The following is a 10174-nucleotide window of genomic DNA, read 5'->3' as shown; positions in this document are numbered from 1 at the left end:
ATGTGAGTGCTTTTCATTCTTGAAGACTGTAAAGCATGAATCATACCACAGGTGGGTGCTTCCAGTAGTTTAAAGCTAAGTGGCTGCACTAACGTCGTGTAACAAATTACCCCCGAACTTAGTGGCTTAAAACAACAAATGTTTATTATCTCACAGTTTCTGAGAGTCTGGAGTCCAGGCATGGTTGAGTTGGGTCTTCTGCCACAGAGTCCCTCATGGGCTGTAATCCTGGTGTTAGCCAGGGAAAGATCCGTTTCTAAGCTCACTCATATGGTTGTTGGCAGATTCTTCATGGGTTGTTGGACTGAGGGCTCTAGTGCCTTGGGCTGTTAGCTGCCTTCACTTCCATGCCAAATGGGCCATTCCAAAAAAGGGCAGCTCACAACATGGCAGCTTACCTCATGAGAGTTAGCAAGCTAAGAAAAGCCAGAAAGTGCAAGACAGACATGACAGCTTTTAAACTGAATACTGAAGTGTCATTCCATCATTTTTCCCATATTTTATTCATAAGAAGCAAATCACTAGATTTGTTCCATATTCAGGGGAAGGGTTATTACCAAAGACTGTGACGACCAGGAGGCAGGAATCACTGGGAACTATTTGGGAAGCAGTTTATCACACCAGATCTATCACAGTGTCCTTCCAGAGTATAGCATCCTCCTGGGATAACTTATTGCTTGCTTCTTTCCTTGCTAAGGAAATTGTTTACTTTACCTTTTTGTTTACTGTACTTCCTAAATTCAAGAAAAACGTAGGGATCCCCTCATTTCACTTGTGCTCTCACAAGCAAGCAGAAAGAGGATAATGGCCTCCAATGCAGTAGTTCTGTTGTTGAACATTGGTGTGGGTACTTTGTCTCCGAACTGCTTTTCAAAGGATCCTTCTCTCTAATTCCATTCAGTAGGTTTAGATCCCCATACGACTATCCCTCACTTAACACACTTCATGTGTTCCAGAATCAGCTTGCAAGGCACAAAGGCATTAAGCTAAAAGGCTATTAACATAACATAAAAATATTGTAAGTAAAAGCGCTAAGTGAATTGTCTCTAGCAAATTTCATGCTAAAGATACATTTGCTGTAAAATACGAAGCAGCCAAGATAATGGCTGTGCCATTCATTAATTTTCGAGCACTCCAGGGGGTGATTGGAAACGTAAGCCTTTGCAACTGGCCCAGTGACTGGTGGGTGGGAGGGTTTGCTACTAGCATTTACCGTACTAGCATTTACTAGGCCAGGGATACCCGATGTCCCACCAAGGCCAGCGTAGGACTACCCCACCCTCAATGCCCATGCGCCCCCACCTCACTGCTCATCTGCCTCCTCACCTCTTGTTTCTGAATCATTTTTCCATCAATTAATTATTTGTGAAGCTAGCCATATTTTTACATCTATTTTCACAGGAATTGCATAAACAGGCTCTAAGCTTAAAAAGAATTTCAGAAGCAATGACCAAGAATGGTCCCTGATTGTTTTTCCAGAAAAGATCACACGCAGGTGAGTGGAAAAGGGAAAGCTACTGCACAGATTTGAGACAAAGATTTAATTCTTTTGTTATTAAATACACAAATGCACATATGCAGATGTACATTCCTTGTCTTACCAGGGGATGATTGTGTCTACTTCGGGCGGAGGGGGGGTGGACCCTGTTCACAAAGATGGGGTGCTTGGCCCACAGTCACATAGCAAGATCTGGCAATAAAGCATTATTGTCTCACGTGGTTCCCTGGGCACTGGTAGACACAATTTCTAGGATTCTATTTTTGCCTTTGTGGCTACCGCCACACAGATAAGTGACAGTTTAATGAAGTAAACTTAAATTCTAGAAGAATTTTATAATTTTCAAAAGTAAAAATGTTGAAGCAGTACTTAGAGCACACAAAACTTACCCATGTTTATATTCATTTGAAAGCACACAGCAGGTTTGAGAACTTGAATAACTCATCTTTCTTATAGTTGTGTTTGCTAAGAATTACAAAATCTAGGCTCAGATCTTAATGACAAGAAGTTGCCAACCATATAAAGATCAGAGGAAAGGGAACAGTCAGTGCCAACACCCAAAGGCAGAAATGAGCTTGGCATGTTCCAGGGACAGAAATGGGGCCCGTATGGCTGGAGACGGGGAGGGGAGGGGAGGGTGGCAGGAGATAAGATCAAGAGCAATCTGAGGCCAGTTCTTATTAGATTTTATGAGCCAGGAGAAGTAGTTTCTATTTTATTCTGAACGTGATAAAAATCCACCAGAGAAATTTTAAGCAGAAAAAGGGCTGTGGTCCTATTTCATTTTTAAGAGATCACTCTGGCTGCTGTAGGGAGGTAAGAGAGGAATCTTACTGACCCGTTCAGTGGCCATTGCAATGGTATCGACAAGTAAACATGATGGCTTGGATTGGTGTGACAACAAGAGAAATGGAGAGAATGTGGCAATCTTGGGGTATTTTTGAAAGTAGTGTCGGCTAAACTTGCTGATGGTTTGATGTCAAGTAAACAGTCTAGAGTTTGGCAGAGAAGCTGGGGTTGAGGTCATATGAAATTATAGATGACCATGGGATATTGCCTTGGGAGTAATAGAGAGAAGAATGCTGAATCACGGACACACCAACATTTAGAGGTCGGGAAGAGGAGAGGACCTAGCAGAGACTATCAAGAAGGAGTGGCCAGTGAGGAAGGAGGGAATGTAAGAGAACAAGGTATCTCTGAAACCTGGAAAAGAATGTCATGGAAAAAGGAGTGTCAGTCGTATCTACTGTCTTAATCGCTCCTGCGAGGTCAAATAAGGTATGACAGAGTGGCATTGGATTTAGCTACACAAAATTTATTAGTGACCTTTGCAAGAGCAGATGCATCAGAGTGGTGGGGGCAACAATCCAGAGGACAGATTGAGGAGAGAAAAAAAGCAGAGAAGCTGAGGGGGGGAAGAAAAGGCAATAGCTGAAGGACGCTATGGAGACCAGAGAGGGTATGTGTTTTTTAAGACAGGAGATGTTTTATCATGTTGATGCTGAGGGAGTGTCTGTGAGAGAGCAAGAGGAAGGTTTGAGAAGTGATGGGACAGTAATTTTGGAAGGAACATTTTAGAGCAGCAAAGGAGGGTTGCTGAGTAAGACTTAGTACATCTGAGATTTATGACCATTAATTTAAAGATTTTTTTTTTATTTATTTATTTGAGAGAGAGAGAATGAGAGATAGAGAGCACGAGAGGGAAGAGGGTCAGAGGGAGAAGCAGACTCCCCGCTGAGCAGGGAGCCTGAAGCGGGACTCGATCCCAGGACTCCAGGATCATGACCCGAGCCGAAGGCAGTCGCTTAACCAACTGAGCCACCCAGGCGCCCTATGACCATTAATTTAAATGATGCCAGTCATCCTGGTGGGCTTTTTCATCAGATGTTTGGGTACAGGCATAGAGTAAGTAGACAGTGGGATTTAAACAGGGATAGAGCTTTGCCAGGTAAGTCCAAGGGGAGCTATGGAACTATGTGGTGCTTTCAACAGACAAGATTATATAGATTATGGATTCTAAACTGGGTAAGGAAGGAACTGAAGACATGAGTGAGGTGACGGAGAGTGAAAAAGTGGTATAGTTACTGAACTGAACGTCTTGGCAAGATGGAAGAACCACTGAGTTGCGGCATCAGAGTTGATAAGCCAAACCTGGGGTGCCTGAGGTCGAGCTCTCAGAGGAGAGACACTTCTGATGTTGACAAAGCCAAGGAGTGGGTGGTTGAGGATGATTGAAGGAAAAAGCATTGGAGGTGAGGAAGTAAAAACTGAGGAGGCCGACATAACAAAGGGCCCAAAGTTTAACATAGTATTTGAGTAAAATTGATGGGGAAATGTGGCCATTTCAAAACATCTATTACTCAGGTAGTTTACTTTAAGTAGATGCAGACTCAAACCTGGTTTATTATCAGACTGAGGTTTGGTTCCAGGATTAGGATGAAGCTTTTAAAGAAGTAAGAATGATCAAGTGCATTTCTGTTCAAACAAACAAACAAGGAAAAACCCCAACCGGACCTTGATTATAATACAGTGACAGCTTTTATGACCATATGGTTTAACCTAAATGTGTTTCTGAGGCTCTCCAGAAAACATGACAGATGGTTAAGACCTGCAGAATGAACAAAAGGAGTGTTTGGGTCAGACAAACATCTTCGTGATGATAACAGTGAAAAACTGAATACTTCCCAGTGAGCCTTCCATGGAAAACAAAAGACTAAAATCATTGGAATTCTGTCTTGCTTTTTAAGTGAAAAGCAAATTTGCCTTAAGATATTAACTTTTCCTGAAAAATCTCAATTTTTAACTAAAAAGATAGGAAGCTAATTTGTGTTTATAATTCCCTTTTGAATTTCTTTTTTAGAAATGATTTCCCCATTTCTAAGTCCATGCCGTGTCTCTATTTTACTTTGTTTTTCAGTCTTGAGTTTACCCTTGCTATTTCATTATTACTTAAAATCTATGAAAATTTTATTAGAGGAATGTTACTTAATGACTGATTTTCTGCTTAACTTCATTCACAAGGGTCTACCCATTAGCATGTGAATGTTGATTAGGCTGCTGGGCCAATTTCCTTTTGGCATCAGTGCTAACGAAGCTGATAAAGGGTTCAGTTGGTACCATCTGGGAGTTTGCTTTGTGATGTCACAGCTGACACTAGAAATTAGATTGAGAAAACGAATTAATTTCCCACAATCTATTTTAGATATGGAGAAAGAAGAGCCTTTCAGGGTGCTAACAATATTTCTTAGAGATAAGAACATATTTTTCTAACAATATCTCATAGAGATAAGAACATATTTTCTAGTGTATACTAATGATCCATCCTCATTTTTCTTGCTGCCAGCCTTGTGATCTGATAGTGACCTGGATGGGGAACAGAGGACCTTCTTATTAAGCTGTTGGTTGTGACCAGAACACCAAATAAAAATCATCTTACTGCATTAGTCAAGCTATTTTTCCAATTGGAAGGAAGAATAAAAATAGCCTATCTGCACTGAATGCTTATTGTGTGCCAGGCACTGCTGTGAGTGTTTTACATGTATCAACCCATTTCATCCTTGCAACATCCCTAGCAGGTAGATGTTATTTATTATCCCTTGCCAAAACACACAGTAACCAATGGCAGATCTGGGATTCAAACCTAATCAGGTGACTCTAAGTTCATAATCTTACCATGCTATTTATATTGGGAGGAAAACAAACTGCTTGATATCAATTTTTCTTTTCTGGTAGGCTTTTTATTTTTTTTTAATACTATGCAGTCTTTCTTCTGTGACAGTAAATATGGTATGCAACAGGGTTGGTAAACTATGGTCCATGGTCCAAAACCAGCAGCCACTTTTTTTTTCAATAGCAGCTTTACTGAAATTTAATTGACATACCATAAAATCTACCCTTCTAAAGTATAAAATCCAACAGTTTTTAGTGATTTCAAAAAGAATGGATAAAGAAGATGTAGTTCATATGTACAATGGGATATTACTCAGCCATCAGAAAGGATGAATACCTACCATTTACATCGACATGGTTGGAACTGGAGGGTATTATGCTAAGTAAAATAACTCAGTCAGAGAAAGACAATTATCATATGGTTTCACTCAAAGGTGGGACATAAGCAATAGCACAGATGACCATAGTGGAAGGGAGAGAAAACCGAACAGGAAGAAATCAGAGAGGGAGAAAAACCATGAGAGACTCTGGACTTCAGGAAATAAACCGAGGGTTACAGAAGGGAGGGGGGTGGGGAGATAGGTTAACTGGGTGATGGGTATTAAGGAGGGCATGTGTGGTGATGAGCACTGGGTGTTGTATGCAACTAATGAATCATTGAACATTATATCAAAAACTAATGATGTACTATATGTTGGCTAATTGAATGTAAATTTTAAAAAATAGAATAAAAAAATAAAGAAACAGACCTTTCTACTTAACAAACAACAAAGAAAGTTATGTAACCAGCACCACTATCTAATTTCTGTAAATTTGCACCACCCAAAAAAGAAACCCCATATCCATTAACAGTCATTCCCCATTTCCCCCTTCTCCATTTCCCTTGCAACCATTTATCTACTTCCTGTCTTTATGAATTTGTCTATTCTGGATGTTCTGTATAAATGAAATAATACAATATATGGTCTTTGAGACTGGCTTCTTAGTATGAAGCTTTCAAGGTTTATCCATGTTTTTGCACGTATCATTACTTCATTCCTTTTAATAGCCAAATAAATTGATTTGATTGTATGGATATACCACATTTTGTTTATCCATTCATCAGCTGATGACTTTTAAGTTGTTTCTATTTTTCAGCTATTATGAATAATGCTGCTATGAACATTTGTGTACAGATTTTTGTATGAACTTGTGTTTCAGTTTTCTTATATATTAACTTAGAAGTGGAATTGCTGAAATTGCTGGGTAACTCTAGATTTATATTTTGAGGAACTGCCAAAATGTTTCACAGCAACTGCCAGACATTCCAATCAGCAATATATGAGTTTCAATTTCTCCAAATACTTGCCAACACTTCTTATTCCCCATTTATTTTTATTATGGCCATCCTAGTGGATGTGAAATGGTATCTCATTGTGGTTTTGATTTGCATTTCTGGTTCATTACTAATAATGTCGAGCATTATTCCTTGTGCTTATTGGTTATTTGTAAATCTTCTTTGGAGAAATGTCTATTCAATCCTTTGCCCATTTTAAAGTTGAGTTATTTATTTGTTATTGTTGAGTTGTAAAAATTCTTTACATATCCTGGATACAAGTCCCTTATCAGATATAGGATTTGCAAATATTTTTTTCTGTTATTCTATTGGTTGTTTTTTTACTTTCTTGATAGTGTCCTTTGAGACACCAAAGTTGTACTTTTGGTGTCATATCTTAAAAAAAAAAAAAAACCTACTGTTTAATTCAAAGTTATAAAGATTTACTCTTATGTTTTCTTTTAGAAGTTTTATAGGTATAGGGGTGCCTGGGTGGCACAGTCCACTGAGTGTTTGACTCTTGGTTTCAGCTCAGATCATGATCTCATGGTCATGAGATGGAACCCTGAGACAGGCTCCACACTCAGCGTGGAGTCTGCTTGAGATTCTCTCTCTCTCCCTTTGCCCTTCCCACTCATACTCTCTTTCTCTCTCTCTCTCTCTCTCTCTCAAATAAATATATAAATCTTAAAAAAGTTTTATAGGTATAGCTGTTACATTTAGAATCTTTAAGTCATTTTGAGGAGTATTGCCAAGTTTACTATATTAAGTTTTCTGGTCCATGAACATGGAATGTCTTTCCACTTATTTAGGTCCTTCTTTTGGCTGTGTTTGGTAGTTTTCACTGTGCAGGTTTTACAATTCTTTTGTTAAATTTATTCCTAAGTATTTTATTCCTTTTGATGCTACTGTTAAGGGAATTATTTTCTTAATTTCATTTTCAGATTTTTCATTGCTAATATATAGAAATACAGTTGATTTCTAAAAATTGATCTTGTATCCTACAAACTTGCTGAACTCATTTATCAGTTCTAATAGTTTTTTAGTGGATTCCTTAGGATTTTCTATATATAACATCATGTCATCTGAAAATGGAGATTGTTTCACTTCCTCCTTTTCTATCTGGACACTTTTTGTTACTTTTTCTTCCCTAATTATCCTGGCTAGAATCTCCAGTATAATGTTGAATAGAAGTGGTGAGAGTAAACATCATTATTTTGTTCCTGATCTTAGAGGAAAAGAATCCAGTCTTCATTATTAATTATATGTTAGTTGTGGGTTTTTCACAGATGCCCCTTATCAGTTTGAGGAAGTTTCCTTCTATTTCTAGTTTGTTGAGTTTTTTAAGTTATGAAGTGGGGTTGGATTTTGCCAAATGCTTTTCTTCATCTTTTGAGATGACTGATCATGTGATTTTGTCCTTTGTCCTTTATTCTATTAATATGATATATTACATTCTTTTTTTTTATGTTGCATCAACTTGGATACGTGAGATAAATCTCACTTAGTAATGGTATATAATCCCTTTTATATATTGTTAGATTCTATTTCTCCCTGTCTAACCTTGGCAGGGGTCAGGGGATGTGGGGAACCAAGGCCTCTGGTTTCATTAGTCACTGGGGTTTCCTAGATCACATCCCCCACAGTACATGTAGAATTCCTGATTTTATCAGGGAAGCCAGGAGGGAAGATGTCAAAGAAGGACTGGCTCGAGCATCAAGGCCAACCCCACACTGTAGGAAATCTGGGGGTGAATCACCAACCATTTCCTTGCATCTCATTTCTCACCTGTGCAATTTCTGTTTACAGTAGAATGGACAGATAAAAGTTTAATATAATATAATAACTTTTATAAATTAATAATAAAAACACAGAAAACAATTTAAAAATAGGGAAAGAATATAAATCAATAATTTACAAAAAGTGAAGTCAAATATTTAATAAGTATATCTTTTTAAATCTCAGCATCACTAGTAATAAGGGAAATCCAAATTAAAGCAAGTGGTATATTATTTTTTACTCAGAAGATTGACAGTAATTTTTTTAAAAAACAGTGATACCACATAGTGCTGGCCAACAAACAGGAACTCCCCTTCAGTGATAGTAGGTATGAGAATTGCTACAATAGGACGATACTGTATTTCATTCATCAAATCTAAGATGGCAATTTTAAGATTGTCTTGTCCGTTTAGGCTGCTATAACAAAAATAGCATAGACTGGGTGGCTTGAACAGCAAACGTTTGTTTCTCAGTTTTGGAGCTGGGAATTCCAAGATAAGGTGCCATAGATTAGGTGTCTGGTAAGAGCCTGTTTCCTGTTTCACAGTCAGTCATCTTCTCTTTGTATCCTCACATGGTGGAGGGGTGGGAGAGCTCTCTGGGGCCTCTTTTACAAGTCCCATTCAGGAGGGCTCCACCACGGGAACTAATCATCTCCCAAAGGCCCTACTTCCTTAATACCATCACATTGGGGATTAGGTTGCAACATATGAATTTTGGACAGACACAAACATTCAGTCTATAGCAAAGATGTACCATTATTTTCTCAAATGAAGAAAAAAACCTGCCAGTTAAACAATAATACAATACTTTTTTCTCTTTGATTATAAGATGCATCCCAACTTTTGGGACATTAAATGTGAATGATAAAATATGGCACATAATAATATCCACTAAAATTAGAATTACACATACCCTTTCACCAAGCAATCCTACTTTGGGGAATCAATGCTACAGAGATAAAATTACAGTTAAGCAAGGGTGATATTAAAATATTTAACAGCCAATATGGCACAGATACCTACCAGTCAGAACAGACACTAATCAAAATAGACACCAACAAACAGGCCTGCCTCTAACATTCTCAGGTCCTGGGCAAGAGTATAAATGGAGGCTTTTATACCAGATGTTTAAATACTTAAAAGTGAAAAAAAAAATCAGGCTAAAAAACCAGTAAATAAAATATGTTTTATCACCATACTTTGACAAATATGCCTCATGACAATCTAGAAGAACTGGTTCAGATGCAAAATTATTGCCCTCCTTGGAGTTCTGTCAGACCATAGTAGCACAGGGAAGGTAGCCTCCCATCTTCAGTCTGTGGCTCATGACTCACCACAGTTTCTTCCTACCTACAGCCTGATTCTCACAGAGAGGAGTCTTGAATACACATATGGACACCCTAGCCTGCATGACCAAGCTCTGTTTATACCCTCAGCCCCTTGGCTACCCCTCAGGCCTCTGGATGTTTGCAATGGTGGCATAAGTTACCCTCAAGAGGATGGACCAAAGAAAATGACCCATGTAACCCTGTTATTAGGATCAAGACGTTTGAGTAGGGAATTTCAGCATCTTGGATATCCAAATAGTCTAAAAGAAGGTCATAGATTACAACTGGGCACATCCCCTTTGGCCCACAAACTCCTTGCCGCATGGGGAGGAACACAACTGAAGGAGGACCAGAGCAATTGCCTTCCGGTATGGGGCACAGGTCTAAGGATATTACTGCTGGCCAGTATACTTTCCTGGCAACTACAAGTTGAATATTAGTCCTTCAGAAAAGCAGTGACATAAATGCCAAAATGTTTATTGCATTTTTTAAAAGATTTTATTTTTAACTAATCTCTACACCCAATGTAGGGCTCAAACTGACAACCCCAAGATCAAGAGTCCCATGTCCTACCGGCTGAGCC

Source organism: Zalophus californianus, chromosome 3 (assembly GCF_009762305.2).
Source record: "Zalophus californianus isolate mZalCal1 chromosome 3, mZalCal1.pri.v2, whole genome shotgun sequence".
In the NCBI taxonomy this organism is placed as follows: Eukaryota; Metazoa; Chordata; class Mammalia; order Carnivora; family Otariidae; genus Zalophus; species Zalophus californianus.
This window is presented reverse-complemented; position numbering follows the sequence as displayed.